The sequence below is a fragment of the Dasypus novemcinctus genome, chromosome 11 (assembly GCF_030445035.2).
Source record: "Dasypus novemcinctus isolate mDasNov1 chromosome 11, mDasNov1.1.hap2, whole genome shotgun sequence".
NCBI classification, from domain to species: Eukaryota; Metazoa; Chordata; class Mammalia; order Cingulata; family Dasypodidae; genus Dasypus; species Dasypus novemcinctus.
In genome coordinates, this window is record NC_080683.1 from 99896398 (window position 1) to 99916555 (window position 20158).

The 20158-nt window shown below is 35.4% G+C and overlaps 1 non-coding gene across 1 annotated transcript; it reads right to left on the bottom strand.

The window, feature by feature from the left end:
* Positions 1 to 3973: 3973 nt before the first annotated feature.
* LOC111766719 (U6 spliceosomal RNA) lies at positions 3974 to 4080 on the bottom strand. Its single transcript, XR_002798682.1, has one exon. It is a non-coding gene; the product is annotated as a U6 spliceosomal RNA (small nuclear RNA).
* Positions 4081 to 20158: the final 16078 nt, after the last annotated feature.

Genomic DNA, 20158 nt, shown 5'->3' on the forward strand with positions numbered 1-20158 from the left:
CAAAGTGTACAATGAATGTTACTTGGTATAATCACATAGTTGCACATTCATCACTTTGATCATTATTAGATCATTTTCATTATTCCAATAGTAATAATAGTAAACAAAAACCAGACAGACAAAAAAAAAAAAAAACACCTCAACATTAGTTTCATTATCCAAATAGTGTTAGCCTCATTAAATGTCTCTTCTTCCTCTATTTTATCAGAAACTTTGTGTAGAGCTGGTATTATTTTATCTTTAAATGTTTGTTAGAATTTGCAGTTGAAGGTATCTGGCCTGGAGTTGTCTATGTGAGAAGATTCTTATGTAGGGATATGATTTTCTTAATCGATATAGGGCTATTCAGATTCTCTATTTCCCCTTGAGTGAGATTTGTTAGTTTTTACCTTTGAAAATAAATTTGTCAAATTTATGGTAATAAACTTGGTAATAATATTCCCTTATTATCTTTTCAATATCTATGAGAGCTGAAGTGATGTTCATTCTTCCACTCTTGATTTGGTTCTTTGTATCTTCTCTCTTTTATTTCCTGACAAGTCTGGCTAGAGATTTATCAGTTTTATTGATCTTCTCAAAGAACCAGATTTTTATTTCAGTGATTTTCTTTATCATTTTTTTGTTTTTTATTTTATTGACTTTTGCTTCTTTTTTATTTCCTTCATTTAATTTGTGTTAAAATTCTCTCTTCTGACTGCTGAAATCATTACTTATCCTTTGAAAGCCTTCGACTGATTGGATGAGACTCATCTCATGGTAGAAGGCAATCTCCTCAGTTGATTGTAGATATAATCAGTCATAGATGCAATCAACTTACTGATGATTTAAGTCCACAGGATATCCTCGCAGTAACAATCAGGCTAGTGTTTGCTTGACCAAACAATGGGGTTCCATAAACTGGACATGCTGTCATATGAACTTAATCATCAGAGTCCAACCCTTGTCAAGCTGGCAGACATACACATTTCCTTAAACCATACTTGATCTCCAAGTAAAAACAATAACAGTCATGTTTTTACCTAACAATACTCAACTCTCTTGAGTACAACTGGAAACACATTAACTCTCCCCAGAATAAGGTACAAGTCCTTGGGTAATATTTACTCCTGTACTTGATATCCTTTAACTTAAATTCTATGATATGAAGCTAATACAACTTGTGTCATATGTTAAGGGGATATGATGGCTAAGAAAACAAGGTATTTTTCTTTTTGTATATATAAAAACAAACTCATAAGAAAACAAGAAGAAATAATCATAACGATTATAGTATAGATCTTGTTTCTGAAACTGGTCACATGGTTGTAACTTATATTTATAACTACCTTCTTCTACTACCCATTCCATATTCCCTTTACTCTCAACAAACAACTCTATTCACCATGGTTCTTTGTCTAGTGGGGTGACCCAAACCTACATTCCCGAAGTTTCTGGGCCATTGGTAGTCCTGTCTGGATTGTGCTATTGCAGTTTTCCTTTGACTTTAATCACAGGGAGTAGTAGCACCAAGAGATGCCCCCAGGGATCTCCTGTATTCCAGGCAAACTATTCTACACCTCCATTGTGTATTTGCAGTCCTATTTCCTCTTGGTGGTCAGGATCAATCACCCCAACCAGTACAGTAATTCCCTCCTCATGCCTCAAAGGGCATGCATTTCCAGTTGTACACAGGACTGCTGAATACTGTTAGGCAAAATATGACTGTTTGAATTTTATTTAGAAATTAAGTATGGTTTAAGGAGATGCGTGTGTCTGCCAAGTTGAAAGTGGTGGACTCTGATGGTTCAGTGCATGTGTCAACTTGGTCAGGTGTTGTCCAGTTGTTTGGTCAAGCAAGCACTGGCCTGATTGTTACTGTGAGACCATTTTGTGGACTTAAATCATCAGTAAGTGAATGCATCAATGGCTGATTACATCTACAATTAACTGAAGAGATTGCCTTCAACAGGTACCTACACATTTAGGATTGTTTTGTCCTCTTAATGAATTTACCACTTTATTGTTTTTATCCCTCGAAATATCCCTTGTTCTGAAATCTACACTATTTTTTTAATATTTGTTCTGTTTTTTGTTTGTTTGTTTTGTTTTTACAATGATAATTAATAGAATCCGTCCAGCCTTCCTTTGGTCCCTAAAACAAGTCGAGTTTATTCTTCCCATAGGGTCTTTGCTCTTATCTCCTCTGACTGAAATTCTCTTACCCAAGAGGTTGATGTATGTGATAGTTTAATATTGTTTATGAATTCCAAAAAGAGATATTGATTATGTTTGTAAACTGATCTGTTTCTCTGGGTGTAATACCCTTTGATTGTATTAAATTCAAAGGTTTTTTGTTTACTAGATTATGTTAAGACTAGGGCTTTGATTCAAACATGTCATTAGGGTGTGCAGGTTGTGTCCCTGCCACTTGGTGGGCTATATAACTGGACACTCACTCAAGGAGGACATAGAAGTAGATTCACAGAGAAAATACACAGAGGAAGAGAGACAGCTCCATTGACACAGCAGAAGCTCCCAGAAGAAAGATGAGCCATTTGCCCAACAATTTACAGCTGACCTTGTGAAGATAACAGAGCAGCTGAGCCTGCAAAGAAATGAGCCCCAGGAAGAAAGAAGAGCCCTATGCCAGCTTGCAGTTGAGATTGGAAGGCGATGGACCCGTGGAACCTTAAGAGAGAAGAGGAAAGTTGAACCATCTTGCTTCAACACATGGCAAGAGTTTGGTAAGGAAGTAACCTTGAGTTAGACTCTTTAGGGTCTTGTAACTGTAAGCTTTTACCCAAAATAATTAACCTCTGTAAAACCCAACAGATTTCTGTTACTTTGCATCAGCACCCCTCTGGCTGACTAATATAATATAATTGCCTTCTTCTTATAATTTAGGTCTAAGTTCACATGAACCTCCTCAGAGAGTTTATCCCTTTCCCTAAAGTGGGAGCCTCCCTTCCAAGCATTCTTTTTTCCCCTTTAACCTCTTTTATTTATTTATTTTGATGATCAGCAGTTCTCACTAGCTGACAGTTAGTGATATATCACATATCACCAGCTGACATCACAGTTGACTACACTAGATAATGATCAGAGAAAACTTCATAAAGAAGGTGACTATTGAGTTGGATCTGGGGTTCTTCATACAATTTTGCCAAAAGGGAAAGGATATTACAGGGAAAAAAAAGATAATAGCCTAAGCAAGTGTTGGGAGGCAAACATATTTATGCTATATTTTTTTATTGAAATGTGTATTTGGAAAATATATATTTGGAAAGGCAGCATTCAAATTTTCTTCTAAAACTTTTCTAATAAAAGTAAAATTATTTCATCAACCTAAATCCTTAGATATAAATATTGTGTTGAGTGATACATGGAAGTTCAACAAATACTTTATTCTAAAATTATGTCTAAGATTTATGCATATTTAGATATATTTAATCCTCTTAGGTGTGTAATAAAAATGTTTTCTTAATTCTAATAGTTACACAAGATGATTTTGTTAAATGCAGAGATGTTTTTAATCAGTTTAATAGAAAATAACTTGACATATATTGTCAATGATATTAATGCCTGTTACTTCACAACCTTAGCTTTATAGATAAGTTTGTATAATTTATTGAAAAAAGATTTTAAATGTTGCCTTATTAGAAATAAATCAATATCTCCTGTCCCCTTTGCTTGCATTCAAATGTTTACCCATTACTGCCACTTGCATTTATTTCCTCTAGTTGGTGTGTCAGAGATGATTCATCCTGAAATTGAAAAATACTGTCAGGACGTGTGAAAGTACATTTCTTCTCAATATGGGTTTGTTTTCCATTTATACTCCTGAGTCATTGGCATAAAATGTGCTCTTCCGTTTTGTCTTGTTTTGTTTTCCTCTTTTCGAAATTCTCACTACCATTTTTTTCCTTCTTTCTAATCTAACTTACTACATACATGTCTATGATCTATTTTACAAGGAATATTTTTCATTTTTTAAAAAAACACAACATATTTCATGAATTTGTGTATCATCCTTGCACAAGGACCATGCTACTCTACTCTTTATTGTTCCAATTTTAGTTTATGTGCTGCCAAATCAAGCACAGAAGGAATATTTCTTATTTTACATTAGCATGAAATCAGACAGTGATTTCATTGCCTTAATCAGTAATTCTTAAGAATCTATTATCAGATATGAGGTGATATAGCAATGAAAAAAGACAACAGAATTCTATGTCTCAGAAAGCTTATATTCAAGAGGGGAAGAAGTAGGTATTTTTTAAAGATATCAATAAATATAATAATTTTAACTAAATACTTAAGCTGTGAATAAACTAAAATGAACCAAAGTAACAAAGAGCAACTTGGAGGAGATCATATCAGATAGGGAGATAAGAGAAGTCTTCTCTGAAGAGAAGATGTCTGACCTGGGTGTGGCCCTATTATAAGATTCAACCAACTGCACAAAGATATGCTACAAGAACTTTCTGGGCAGGAGTAAGCTTGTCAGTATGTAAGGAACAGAAAGAAGACCCAGTGTGACTACAACAAAGTGAGAAAGGGAAAACAATAAAGACGGTGATTTCAAGGGGTTTTCAGAGGCCAGATTTTTTTTTAGGGACTTGCAATCCATAATAGGGTTTTAAATTTTATGATAGTGTAATGGGAGGCCATTGGAATGTTCTTAAGTGGAAGAATTAAAATCTGATTTAGGCTTTTAAAAGATTATTTTGGTTGTTTTATAGATAATTGATTGTAGAGGAACAGTGATAGAAATAGAGACCATATAGGAAGCTATTGCAGTACCCAGGGATGAGATGATGGTCCATAGACTAACATGCACTTGTGGAGATGAAAGAGATTGAATTTTGGATATAGATATTGGAGGAGGAGTTGGCAGGACTTGCTGGTGGATTGGATGTAGGGACTGAGGCAAAGAGAAGAGTCAAAGATAGGCTTAAATCACATTTGATGAACCTTAGGTTGGAATCCTGGTCCTGACATTTGCTAGCTAAGAAATCTTTGGTAAGTGTTTTACCTCCCTAAGGTACTGCTTTTCTACCTTCAAAATAAAGATAATATTACCTAGAATCACAGGTAAATTTTGTGCCATTTCTAGTCAGGTGCTTATAGCTCAATAGGTGTTTCGTAAACACAATACTGTCAAAGAATTTAATAAACAAGTGTTTAAAAATTAGTTTATTATGTAGTGCATCATGATTTCTACATACGCTTAATAAATGTTTCTTAGTTAAAGAATTAAAAATACCCAAATCTGATGATAATAATTATGTGTAGTCATATTCTGATTGAATGGTTGTACCAAACAAGCACTGATGACTGGACTGATGCCACCTGGAAGGAGGTCACTTTCTGCTGTCAAGATCAGCCTCTACTATTGGCCAGGCAATTATTTAACATTGGGTTAACATTTGGATGAAGAATGAGAAGACATGGTCATTGAAGTTTTAAGTGACACAAGACTAGAAAAGATAGCTAAGAGGAGAGATGCTGGAATCAAGACTCACAATGTTCTCAACAGGATGCCAGCATGGACCAGAACAAGCAAAGAAAAATTTAAATGCAAAAACAAGAAGTTCTACATTTCTGTTAAAAAATTAGTCTGACACATACAGGATTAGCAGCAACTGATGTGAAAGGCTTTGGCAGTTAGAGTTGACTGCAAGGTTGGAATGAACTTGCAGCATGACTTCCCTACTAATTAGCAAAGACAAATTTAGACTGCATTAATAGAAGTCACGTGTCAAGGACAAGAGAGGGATGGTTCTATTGTGTTGTGTTCTGTTCAAGGCCATCTCAAGTAGTCCTTTTGAAAGCCATGGTGTATCCTTTTATTATTGAGTAGCTATAATATTAATGTAAGATTGAGATGGTAGAAAAACAAAATTATATCATATGAAATCTTAATTTTGAAGATCTTACAGGAGAGTAAGAGGAAATTGACATAAATGTAAATAACTACCATAGGAAGGGAAGAAAAATGCTTCAGAGAAGATAGCAATTAAAAATAACATAGATGTTTTGAGTAGGTATTGGCCACAATCAGCTGTAGAAATGAAAGAAGTTGGGGTTTATTCTGGAGGCAATGGAGGTAGCCCCTGAAATGTTTGAATTGGGGAATGATGTGATCAAAGCTGTGTCTCAGGAAGGAAGGAGGAACAAATATCCATCAATTTATATATTAGTCTCTAGAACCCTCAAAACCACAATCTTGTGGGTGCAAGAGTTAGTCACACGTGGCAGAACCATTAAAAAGTAATGAAAGTTGCAAGAAGACAGATTTTTATTTAATATAATGAAGAAATGTCTAACCTTCAGGTTGTTCCAATATAAAAGAATTGCTACTAAGTAAGTTACCACCTTTTTACAAGAAGAGTTCAAGCAAAGACTGGATGGCCTTGTCTCAAGCCCTGCCTGAGCTGATGCAGTCGTTGACCCAAGGGTTTCCAATCCTAGAGATGGCTTCACAGTCTACACTTTCACGACAGAATGATATGTTGATTAATTAGCATGGTTAACAAAACAAGTTTGCATGCATTTTGTTAGTTTCATATTTATTCTTTCTATTGTCCATAAAATACTTCTTTTATTGCAAAATCATATTAAGGACTTTTCCTAGCTGTTTTTGTCACAACTTCTTGTTGTAATTCAACATTTTAAAAATTACTCATCACATGTTTTGAGTCATTTGATCAAACAATATTAATTATGTTTTAAGTCCTAACAAGAGATCATACAAAATTTAAATTTAAGCTCTAGTATCTTCATTTTGAAATATAAAACCCATAAACAAAAAATATTAACCAAGTATATGTTTCTTAAAGTATCAATTAATATAAACAATGGAAAAATTCTAGATCCCCAGTTCCTTCTATGCTAAACATCTACAAATAGTTTCAGCAGAAGTATAGAAGTGGAGATTTAGCTTTCTAATTGTTGATTTAATTTCAAGGACCATGATGGAAAATACCCTTAATTTATGTCACAAATCGTTATCCTGATTTCTTAACGTTTTTAACAAAACGCATTTTTTAAGGCTTTTTAACTTCACATTCATTTCCAATATTGTCCTTAAAATACTAAAGCCTAGGCAACAAAAACATATGTCTACCTTTTTTACACCAAAGAAAGTGAAAATTAATCACCATGCTGTCAGAGGCAAGGACCCATCCAGGAAATAACAGGAAGGGGGACCACAACACAGGCTTGTAGTGATAAATTGCAGCACAGCCAATGCATGCAACTAAATCAACAGTGGCCTGATTAATGGCTCTTCCACAGAACACTGCAGAATGAAAAAGAAAACTTTGCAAGTTTTCATTAGAGAGTAGTTTTACTACACCCAGAGGCACAGAGAGAAGAATGACATGTATAAGGATTTTCTTTCTTTCAAAAATTTGTTGACTAAACTTGGATTAATATGTATTAATAAAAACTAACTCTGAGAAAATTAGATGTCTACTTGTACTTTATTTATCATTTATAAAGAAAAAATGTCTGATTTACAGTTTAATAAATATTTGAGTAGGATTCCAGAATCTTATAATAGTAGAAAATAAGATTTCACTAGAAAAAGCAAGTGTGTAACTGACAACACTGAAAATTGACATTTATTGATAATCATTAATTGTAAAAAAAATTAGGATCATATAATGTTAAATAAAATAAAAGGCAGACACAATTATGAATTTGCTAGTAACTGTATTTACAGGAAGTGACAACATTTGACTTTTTGCTTTAAAATGTATTATTTTCAGAGTTTTCAAAAATTTATTTTTCACGTAGTTTCCCAGTTAGTCCTCCTTCACAAGATTGTCAATCGCCAATACTAGGAAACCCCACTATCTGTTTATTTCTCCCCTATTCCTAGATAACAGAGATGTTTTTAGAAAAAAAGATCATAATACAAGACTGTTGCCTGTTCAACTAGAATTCCATTTCCATCCTTTACACTACAAACAATCCATGCACCCTAACTCTCATTATATTATTATTACTATTAGCTAAAACCCATACTTTATTCAAATTTCCATAGTGTCTTTTTTCTGTTTGAGAACCCCATCCAAGGTACCACATTATTACACTTTGTCACCATGGTTCACTCGGCTCGTCTTGGCTATGACAGTTTCGCAGGCTCTCCTGACTTGCGTACTGGTCAGGTATTTTGTCCCTCAATTAGGGTTGGTATGATGTTTTATTCATGAATAAATTGGGGTTTTAGGCTTCAGGGAGGAAGACCACAGGAGCCATTTTCGTCACATCATATCAAGGGTACATTCTAACAAATTGTCACTGTTGGTGTTAACCTTGCAGACCTGACTGAGCGTTTTTTTGGGTTTCTGTACTGGAAAATTACCCTTTTATTTATCCCTTTCTATGCTGTACTCTTTGGAAGGATGTCACAATGTGCAACCCTCAGCTGAAGAGTGGAAAGTTATGTTCCATCTCTGTGAGGGCAAAGTAGCTACAAAAATAATTTGAAATTTGTTTGCATGGAAGATTTGTCTGTTCTTCCTATACATTTACTTATTCACTCATTTATTTATATCAATATGAACTCATGAATATTTAGTTTATACTGTGAGTTGTAATCCAACACTACTTTATGTTTTGTGTTGCTCAAATTGTTCTAGCTCTGGCCACTGAGAACTCTTTCAGTTTGTTTTGGTGTCCCTTTACATAGCCCCACCATTGTGGATTTTTTTGTTTGAATTTCTTTCCTTCTAACACTACAAGATGACCTAGGTTCATCTTGTTTATTTCCTGCTCCAGGTCTAGAATCAGCCATTTCTCCAAAGAGTCTGGATTCCTTTTGTTAAAGAATGGTACGAGAAATCAAGAGTTGGGTGCTAGGTATGTTCATTGCTATGGGGGCTCTTTTTGCTTTTCAAAGTCAATCTTTCCCTTTCCCTTTTCTCCATCTGAGGTTTTCCTCCATCTACTGTTCCCTTGTCTTGCATAGTTCCCACTTCCACTTCCCATCTGAAATTTCTTGCACATCCATATGTATAAGTTGTATATGTCCAGATGTGTGAATGGGCATTTTAAGCTCAACATGTCCCAAACTAAATTATCTGTTGTTTTCATTATACTGTGCTAGTCAAGCAGTTTCAAAAATCTGTGAATGTTCCTAGATTCCCCTCTCAGTTAGTGAGTCCTAGAGCATCTGTCATTAAAATCTCACCCTCTGAAATTCATGGACATTATTTGTCCTACTTTTATGGATGCTGAGCTGCATAACCTGGTTGTACCACATAAGCATGCTCAGGTCATAATTTATTTCGGCCTACCTCTAGTTTTACTTGCCAAATCATCCTAAAATCTAATCACAAATTTCCTAAGAACACTGCAGCAACAAATGGTAGCATGTCAGCACTAGCAATCACCTTTGACATAGAGTTAACAATACGTCAGCCAATGCTGTCATATTTTGGATACTATCCTAGCTCCCACCCACATGACTTCTAAGAACAGCTGTGACCCCAGGATATGGAGCCCATAGAGACATGAAATGCTGACTGAGTCCATAAAGCCAAACAGATGCCAAAATTGTACAATTTGTTACTCTTCCTCATCTTTTGTTCCTTCATTTTGCTTACTTTGCTAATATTTTCCCACTTAAAATATTTTGCATCATTAATTTTCATCATTCTCTTTCCACTATTCTTCTCTTACTATGACTTATTCCATAACTGTCATTTACCGTATTCCATAACCGTCATCTCCTTTTCCAGGCCACATAAAATAAATTAGCAAAAAATCTGATCAGGAAAACCTTAGGTAATATCATATTGATGGTGCTCTTCTATCATTTATTGCTGATAAAACCTGTGTGCCTCATGTGCTGAAGTTGAAATATTAAATTCTCTTGAGCAAAGAGTAAAACATTGGTGTCATTTTAAATTAATTTTTTTAAAAATCACACTTTAGGTTACATGATAATAAGGAAAAGAGTTTTCACATCTTAGAAGACATTACTTTTTTATAGTACACTTTCTTTCAAAATATGTTCTGAACATATATTATCCTTACACTCTTAACCAAATGCCGGAGACAAAATGTAATGGTTCCTAATATCAAGGAACTTATAGACTAATAGGAAGAAGCTAGCTGTCAGCATGGTATAACTGAAAGGGTATCATCAAGGAATGTTGCATTTATCCTGAAATCCTAATCACTATTGTAATTCTTTTTATAAAGTTTGTATTTAAAGTGCTTATCAACACTAATATTAAAATTACAAATAAATTAATAATATATCATATTTTATTAGCCTGATTGATTATGATTTAGAAGACTGAAGATATGCAATGTTGTTAGGATTTCATTCTATTATTAATTGATTGCTGAATGTTGCTGACTTCACATTAAGCTGTCGTGATGGTTTAAAGCTGTATGTACTCCAAAAAAACATGTTCTTAAAATTAATCCATTCCTGTGGGTGTGGATCCATTGTAGGTAGGATCTTTTAGTGATAGTATCTTAAGATGTGAGTCATCTCATACAAGGTGGGTCTTAATCCTCTTCCTGGTATCTATTACAAGAAAATTAAATTCAGACAGCAATAGAAAGCCATGGAAGCAAGAAGCTGGAAGCATTGAAACCTGGAAGAGATCAGCAGACTGCCATGTGCCTTGCCACATGACTGGAGTCCAGGATTGCCATCAGCTGGTCTTCAGAAAGAAGGTATTGTCTTGATGATGCCTTGATTTTTGGACATTTTCACAGCCTCAACACTGTACACTTTTACTTAATAAAATCTTCATAGATCATATTTCCAGTTGGGTCAAATTCCCAGGACTGGGATTAGGACTTGAACATATCTTTGGGATATAGTTCAATCCACTTGTAAGGTGGATAGTCTGGACATTAGAGAAAGGACACTGAACAGTTGGAAAGTAGAAAGAACCATGCAGAAAACTGAAAATGTGGAGTAAATACCATGTCACTCCCTTTTATTCTTATTGAAGACCCTCTATTTCAGTTGGTAACTGAAATTTGTAAATAATTTGAGAAAGGCAGTAGGGATTTGAGGCTATTCTATTTTTTCCTTAACAGACATTAAATGTTTCTGAGTCTGTAAAATGCAGTCATCAGACCAGAGGGATCAAAGAAAATGCTACAGCCTTAAGGCAGCATTGTTCAGCAAAAGGCTGGAATTAGCAAAACGTGAAGGAAAGTCCTGCGCAGACAGAGAGAGGAGAGATTCAAAAGAACTTTGTCCAAGACAGATTGTACAGAGCATGCTAAGGGGTAATTTTCAGACAAAGACACAGCAATGAGTGCTAAGCTTGAGTCCCTGTCCAGTCAGTGTGGTCACCATGCCAAGAGACAGTATGGCTGGGTGTAGCATAGATGGCTTTGCATTTTCCTACAACCCCTCCAGTTCTTTCCCCTTTTAGACACAGCAGCATTTCATTTCTTAATAGTTACACAGCAAGCCTTGAGAAATAACTGTTTGTGAGCTTGTGACTTATTAGTAAAACTTGTATGCTTAGACTTCTCTCCCAGAAACACTAAGAATAATCTGATCTGTGAACTGCTTGACCACCTTTGTATCAAAAGATCCATTACATAATTATTATAAAGAGGTAACTTCAGTCCTCCTGACAAATATTGTAAGTGTTCATTTTACACAGTTGCTGTCCTGTTGGGAAGCACTGTGAATGACGGTCCTTGGTTATCTGTCCTGAGCATTGCACTTTTTAATCATGCTCCCCCCTCATGTGCCCTCCCCATGCACATGTAGACATGGAGTATAGAAGACCCTTCTTGCTTCTTGGCAAGTGTGGCTCAAGCCTTGGAAGCGCCACCCTCTCCTCCTGCCACCACGGATGAGGATTTAGGCCACCACCAGGCTTGGTCTCTCTGAGAAAGAAGCTTTCAGCGCCGACCATCGAGGGCGAAGCCCCACCTAAGTCCCCTATTAAACGCTCTTTTGCTCGCCAAGCTGGACTTGTCCGAGTCTTTTCTTGGTCTGATGTATCCCTCTCGGTTGGGTGAGAAGCTGTCATTTTATATGACTCCCTTCTTCTATACTGGGAACACTGGGGGACAGCAGCAGAAGCACTTGAGTTCTGAAGCCAGTCTCGGCCCCTCCAATTATGTTCTTACTGTGTGATCTCAAGCATGTTGCTTAGCCTCTCCAAGCCTCAGTCTTCTCCCTATCACAGTTAATTCGGTGCCCAGTAGCCTCTTCTGGGTTCCTGCTGGTTTATTGACATTTTAGCTGATAAAATGTCTTATAACTCAGCCTGTTTCTCTCAACCTTTTCTCAGTTATTTCCTTTTGACCAATTTTAACATTCTCATGAATTAAAATGTGACAATGTGTGACAACCAATTTCAAAGTAATTTTTCACAGAGTTTTCCCATAAGAATTAGGAATTTGTTCAAAAGGGAGTGGATCTCTCCTGGGCCTAGGGAAAAGGTTGGAAGAAGGCTAAACTGTGCTGGAGGGAAGAAGGACTGAGTGTGGGGAGAGGCGATTTTTGAATAAAGTATGAATTTCAGAGACAGCAAGGTAAAGAAGTTCATGCTGAGACCAACAGTTCTGAATAAAAGCTAAGAGGGAAACCTTTGTGTGGGCCTCAGGTGGAAGCTACTGTTTGGGGAGGGGAAGGAAGAGCACTGGAGAGGCAGTTATAGGAAAAGCCAGAAGAATTTTAAACAGGAAACAGACTCCCACCCAAGCAAAACGTGAAAATTCATGCCTCAGCTAAGTGAAGAAAATTTGGATGTGGAAAGCTGACACAGGCCTGCCCTTCCTGAATGCTGGCAAATTCCCTATCATCAAAACAGAATGATAGCAATAATACCAATAAAAATACCAACAGCAGCTGTTTACTGAGAGATTTCTGTGTGCCAAGGGTGTGCTAATTGCATGGCACAGATTAATTTTCTTCTTCCAACAACGTATAAGGTGGGTGTTGCTATCTCACTTTCTAGGTAAGGATAGCAGGACCCAGAGAAATTCATTTGCCCAAATTCACATGATTAATGTGTCCTCAAAGTAGGTAGGAGTTGCCAGAGACTGTCATTTTCTGGGTATGTTCAAGGAATCCCCTAGCACATCTATTGCTTATAAAATTGTCTTCAAAATCATGACTCTCATATCTGCTAAAAGAATTCTGAAAAAACTTCATCTTCTCTGGTACATTTATAAGTTGACCCCTGCATTTTCCCAAAGTTGAAATAGTTGTAAATGCTGTAATTTCTGATGCTGTTTAAATGTAGATATTTTAAAATAAAACTTTCATGCCTTTTAATTTATCAGAGAGAATCTATTTATTATACTATTTTAATATCAATCATTATTCATTTTAAAAATACATGAACAATCTCATTTTAGCAGTCACCATTTTGACATCTTCCCTTTTTCTCCTTGAATTCATGTATTTCCATTCCATTTCCCCCACATAATTTTATCCTATTGTGATATATCTTTTTCTTAAAATTACCCTAACATATTTTGCAGTAACAAATTATGAGAATATACTGAATGCTTTTCTTTTGATTTTCTATAACCTCAAGCTTTAAAAGTTGAAACAATTTCTTCAGATTTAAGTTATCAGTTCGAATGTTATTGGTTTATCATTGACCAGAAAACGTAAGCATAATCCACATGTTGATAACAATTACACAAAAAAGAACAATTTTATGAGGAATGTATTGTTTAATGATAGGGATAGAGCTTTTTCCCCAAGTGGCTATTTCACTCATGTATAAATACCATTTGTTGTTAGAATGAGTCATGACTTAGGAAAAATTAATAGCAAAGAGAAGAGAAAGTGTTTGGCTACTTCAGGTGGGTCTTAGCAAAGATGTATTAGTCATTGTTTTTAAGTCATATGAACACATCTTATTAAATTAATCAAAATCTAATATGAATTAATAAATGAGGAAAAAGTGGTGAGAAGTGATAGTGAGCAGAAGACTTTTGCTTATGTTAAAGGAAAAATGTTAAATTGTTTTTCCTACAAGTAGAAACAAATGTTGAGGAAAATATAGCTCATTATTTTATATTATTAATTTTAACTTTGATAAATTATCATATTAATTTATGTTTTTTATACTTTCAGGTATAACAATTGTACTTCAAAAATAGAAACTTTTTTTAAACCATTTTTTTAATTCAACATTTTATTTTGAAATTCTAATAAACAGATAGATAGTAGATACAAAAGGAATAAGATTTGAGGGGGAAGGAGGAAAGTTTTATTCACATAAAATAGACTTGACAGAAAACCCAAGAGAATCTATAGATAAGTTATGAGAACCAATATGCTGAATTGTTGATACAAAAAAAAAAATCAGTGACATTCCTTTAAACCAAGAACAATTAATTAGAAAATGCAGTAAAATAGACTATTGCTTGGTTGATGGATTGATAATCATTACACAAACTATTGCTATTGGTTATCAGTCTTAAAACTTTATTAATGATTTTTGTTTCATTATATATGTTTTTCAATTTGTTGTAATGACCTTTATTTTTTTTCCTCTACTTGTACCACCAGCTTTTTTAAACAAACCAGTTTTATAGATATATATTAATAAAGCATACAATTCATCCAAACTGTACAATAATAGTATGTGGTATAATCACGTAGTTGTTCATTCATCACTTCAATCATTATTAGAGTATTTTCATTATTTCAATAATAATAAACAAAAAACAGACAAACATACAAGAAAAATCCTCACCTAGCAATCTCTCTCTGTTTCCCCGGCTGTACATAGCTGCTATTTCTGCCTATTCTTGCAAAATTATTTATTTGTTTATTAAGCAGTTTCCCTGAGATATGTTCACATGCCACACAATCTATCCAAAACATGTATTCAATGGCTTTCAATTTAATCACAATGTTGTACATTCATCATCTCAAAAATTTTAGAATAATTTCATTGCTCCAAAAAAAGACATCACACTCCTTAGCGTACCTTCCGCAGCCCTACATAACCACTAATCCAATTTCATATTTATAAATTGATTTGCAATTACATTTCATATAAGTAGAATCATGTAATATGTAGTAATCAGTGTCTGGTCTCCTTCACTTGGTTTAATGTCTGTTTGTTAACATTTTGTAGTATTCACCTAGATTTGTTCAGCTTCAAAGAAAAAGAGTCATACATGCAATTTTACCCTTATTCATATTTCACATGATATATGTATATTTCACATAATATATTTAGTTCATAATAGTGCAATCATACAGTATTTGTCCTTTCGTGTCTGTCATGCTTCACTCAACACAATGTCCTCCAGGTTCATCCACATTTTCATATGCTTCACAACTTCATTTCTTCTTAACTGCTGGATAACATTACATCGTGTGTATACTCCACAATTTGTTTATCCAATCATCAGTTGAATGGATACCTGGGTTTTTCCAGCTTTTGGCTATTGTGAATAACACTGCTATTAACATCACTGTCTGGATGTCTGTTGGGGTCACTGCTCTCAGTTCTTCTGGGTATATAATTAGCAATTGTATTGCTGGGTCCCATAGCAAGTCTATATTCAACCTCCTTAGGAACTGCCAAACAGTCCTCCAAAAAAATACATTAAAAAATGCTCAACATTGCTAGCAATTAGGGAAACGCAAGTCAAAACTACAGTGAGATATCATTTCACACCTATATGACTGGCAGCTATTAAAAAGTCAGACAACTGTAAAGGTTGGAAAGGATGTGGAGTGATAGGAATGCTTATACACTGTTGGTGGGAATGTAGATGGTATACAGCCACTGCAGAGGACTGTTTGGCAACCCAAAAAAATAGTAACTTTTAATGATCAGCGTTCAAAAATCTCATCCTGAACACCTTCAAATTCATCAGAATTGATTCATCAGAATTAAATGGGAAATGTTTAGCTCCTCCTAAATGCAAGACATTTAACTGAAACCCAGACCGAAAAATGTTTATCCAACATTGATATTTTGAACTCTTTATTTGCCTCCGTGGAAGTTTTTTCCCACCTCTGCAACAATGTTCCGTGGCAAGATTGAGGGTTAGGATGCCTTTCTTTTTGAAGTAGAAGAATGGTAGAAGTGAAAGGGAAAGTGGAACATGAAACTTTCTTAATATCCCTGACGAGAAACTGAGTCTGTAAAACTCTCCATGCTAATGAACCTCTTGGGAAACCTGGTAGTATTATCAGGAGTATTCATTCATGTCCAAGTTTGAAGGCTGCTGACATGCTACCAAACACAAGCAGAGTGGAAAGAGCACTACCCTAGTTTTAGAATCAAACAGCTGTGACTTTGAATCCTACCACTACTGCTCACAAATTGTGTGTCCTTGATTAGGTTCACCTAATCTGAGTATCAATTTACTAATCTTTAAAAATGAAATACATAATGCCTACTTCTCAAATTTGTTAAAGGATAAGTGAGACATTATGTTTAAATCATATGGTTGAATACTTGGAAAAATGAAGGGGCTCGAGACAATTAACTCACTCAATAATTTCCTTCATTTCCTAACAGTGATAAAAGTAGTACATATCTATTTGATAGGATTTGTTGAGAATTAGAAAGGCAATTCAGATTTTATGTTCTATCCTCATTAGAGAGTCAGAAATTTTTATTTATCAAGAAGTTTGAATATTTTATTCAATACATATTTACTGTTTATTTTGGGTCAAGCACTGTTCTAGATACCTGAGATACAAAAAAGAAATGAGGCAGCCCCTTCTTTCAAGGAACTCCCAATTTGACCACAGAAATGAATGTGTCTATTATATTATAAAGAGTTAATTAGTTGTTTTTAGAATATTTTACTGATCTCTGAAAGAACAATTTCAGTGGAAGATGAGAAAAGATACTAAATTCTGGTGGCCTGAACAGTAAATGGGAAGTGAGAAATCAGAGATACAGTATATGGATAGATCATTAAGAAGTTCGATTCAAAATGGAGGAGAAAATGAAAGGTGGTTGAGAAGAAGGCAGAGGAAGGAAATGTGAGAGATGCTGCTACATTTGCAGACCTATTAGAGGGCCTGGTACCTAAAATAGGGAATCAACATTGCAAAGGCAAGTGGAAGTGAATGATGTACAGATCCCATAGATGGTTGAAAACCATGGAATTAGAATGGAAGTGTGTTTAAGTTTCTCTCAGTCTGTCATTATAAAGTAAAACAAACTGGATGTGTTGATATAGCAGAAATTTTTTGTCTCACAGTTCTGGAGGTGTGAAATCCAGTCTGTTGGGAAGAATCCTTCCTTGTCTCTTCCTAGCATAAGGTGATCTGCCAGCAATCCTTGGGCTTCAATCTCTGCCTCTGTCACCACACAGTGGAGTGATCTGAAGGTGTACATACTCCAGAAAAGCATGTTCTGAAAGTTAATCCATTCCTGTGGGTGTGAACCCATTGTTAGTAGGACCTTTTGATGAGGTTACTTCAGTTAAGTATTATGACAAATCTCATTTGGAATGGGTCTTAACCCTATTACTGGGGTCCTTTATAAAGAGAATGACATTCAGACAGAAGGAGAGAAATCTACAGAAGCAAGAAACTGAAATCAATGAAACCTGGAAGAGAAGAGAGACTAGCAGATGCCACCATGTGCCTTGCCATGTGTCAGAGATGCCAAGGATAATAGGCACCCAGTCTTTGGGAAGAAAGCATTGCCTTGATGATGCCTTGATTTGGACATTTTCTTGGCCTCAAAATTGTAAGCTAAATAAATTCTCATTGTTAAAGTCAACCCATTCCACAACATTGACTTTAAGCAGTCTAAGAAACTAAAACACATGATGTTCTCTTTTTGTCTGTCTGTCTGTGTCCAATTCTTTTATAAGTACACCAGTCATTTGGATTAGGGCCCATTCTACTCCAATTTGACCTTATCTGAAGTGACCACATCTTCAAAGATCCTATTTCTTAATAGGGTCACATTCATAGGACCAGAGGTCAGGACCTGAACATATCTTTTTGGATGACACAATTCAATCTACAGGTATGAAGGCAGAAAACAGGATAGGAAAGTAGGTAAGAAGGGTGAAACCAGAAAGCTAAATTTTGGTTGCTGGGTCTGGGTCCTGATACAGCTGATGTCACAGCTGATGTCCATCTTTCAATGAAAAAGCATCCTTCCTCTGCCACTGTTATGCCAGAGCTATCTGCAGCATCACCACTCACAGGACACTGAGTGTGAAAATGAAAATTCTATGATTAACATAAATTATAGGGACAAGAAGTTAATAAAAATAATAAAATTCTGAAAGAACTTTTTATACGAATTTTATTTCAACTTTCAAACAAGATGTTACAGAGAAGACAAGACAAAAAGAAGATGTAGGAAGTAGATGGAATAGAAGACATGAAAACAAGGCTGAGCTGCTATTACCAATTGAGCTGTGAAACATACATACACTCAAGCCTACCCCAGAGCTACTGAATTGGGATCTTCAGGGGTTAAGCCTCAAAATGTATATTTATATTTTTTTAATTCTTCCTCAGTGATTGTAAGCTAGTGATCTCGAATAGACTGAAATCCGATGAGGTTATGGTTGCTAAATAATTTACCAGAGCTAAGTGCAAGTCAGTTTGCTCTATTTCAAGGCTTTCCAATCTCAGAGAGTTTAAATATGAGGATTTCTTTTCTTTTTTTTTAATGATTTCTCTCCCCTTCCCTGCTCACCCCTCCCCCCGCCACCCACCCCGTTGTCTGCTTTCCGTGTCCATCCGCTGTATGTCCTTGTGTGTTTGCTTGTTTTCTTGTCAGCGGCACCTGGAATCTATGTCTCTTTTCATTGCATCATCTTGCTGCATCAGCTCTGTGTGTGTGTGGTGCCATTCCTGGGCAGGCTGCACTTTTTTCATGCTGGGCGACTCTCCTTGCATTCCTTGTATGTCGGGCTCCCTTACATGGGGGACACCCTGTGTGGCACGGTACTCGTTGCAAGCGTCAGCACTGCACGTGGGCCAGCTCATCACATGAGTCAGGAGGCCCTGGGTTTGAACCCAGGACCTCCCATGTGGTAGGCGGATGCCCTATCCGTTGGGCCAAATCCACTTCCCAAATATGAGGATTTCTTGAGAATACTCCATTCTCCACTAACCTCTAGGGATCAGCACCAGAGTTTCCACTGGTTGTCTATCCAACACAATCCATTCACCAGTGTCTTGATGTTACAATACTTGGGATCCTTGTACAAGAGATTTGAAGCAGTTCTTTAACAGATTTTAGTTTACTCACCCACAATTCTTTCTCCTGTTTTCTTATTGAACAGGAGCCAAGAATATCTGATGCCCAAATTTTAATCCATGTTTTCATGATATTCTTGAAGCAGTAAAGTGTGTACCTGTTGGGAGAGAGGAGGAAAATTTTGCTAAGGCAAAAGAAAAGCCTGTTTTTTCTCTCAAGTATGTAATGTGCTATTATTCACTTACCCTGACCCTAATGCAGATTTTAGGAAAATTACCAAAACCTTATTCATGAGAAAGGAGAGGATTGAGTGTGTGTGGTCATTTTATAGTACCCTGTAGAAAAAAAATATGTTTATATTATGTGTTTGGAGACAGAATTTTTCCAGATGTCCAGACATTATTTTGTTATTTAATCAAGAGAAAACTCTTAAAATAAAAACAACCACCATTAGTAATCTGTGTCTAACTGTTTTTAACTGAAATATGTATGTTCTCATCTGGAATAAAAGATAAATGAAAATTAAATAACTATCTAAGTCAAGATGAATAGTTTTCAAGTTTGAAAGAATTAGTCACATGTTATTTAACAATAATAACCAAAGTGACCTATGTTTAAATGGTGATGTGTAGATCTTAAAAAAATGGAGATATTTGTCATTGAGCTAGCGCTTTTAATATTCACTGTTTATTAGTTAAGTATCTAAAAATAAGATAAGTGGGGAAAAGTTATGTTTATTTTTAATAATAAAACATAACTTGATATTAATTGCTGAATTTTCTGTAACATTCACAAGGCTAAATATTTAATATAAACTATATCATTTAATTCTCTCAACTGTCTTGTTATTATCCCTACTTTATGGATGGGGAAACTGGTTCTTAGAAAATGAAAGTGACTTGTGTAAAGTCAAAAAGCTAGTAAGTGGCAGAGCTGAATTTTGAACCCACGCAGTCTGAATCTAGAGCTCAAGTTCCTATCACTCATGAGTTGTTTTTAAAAAC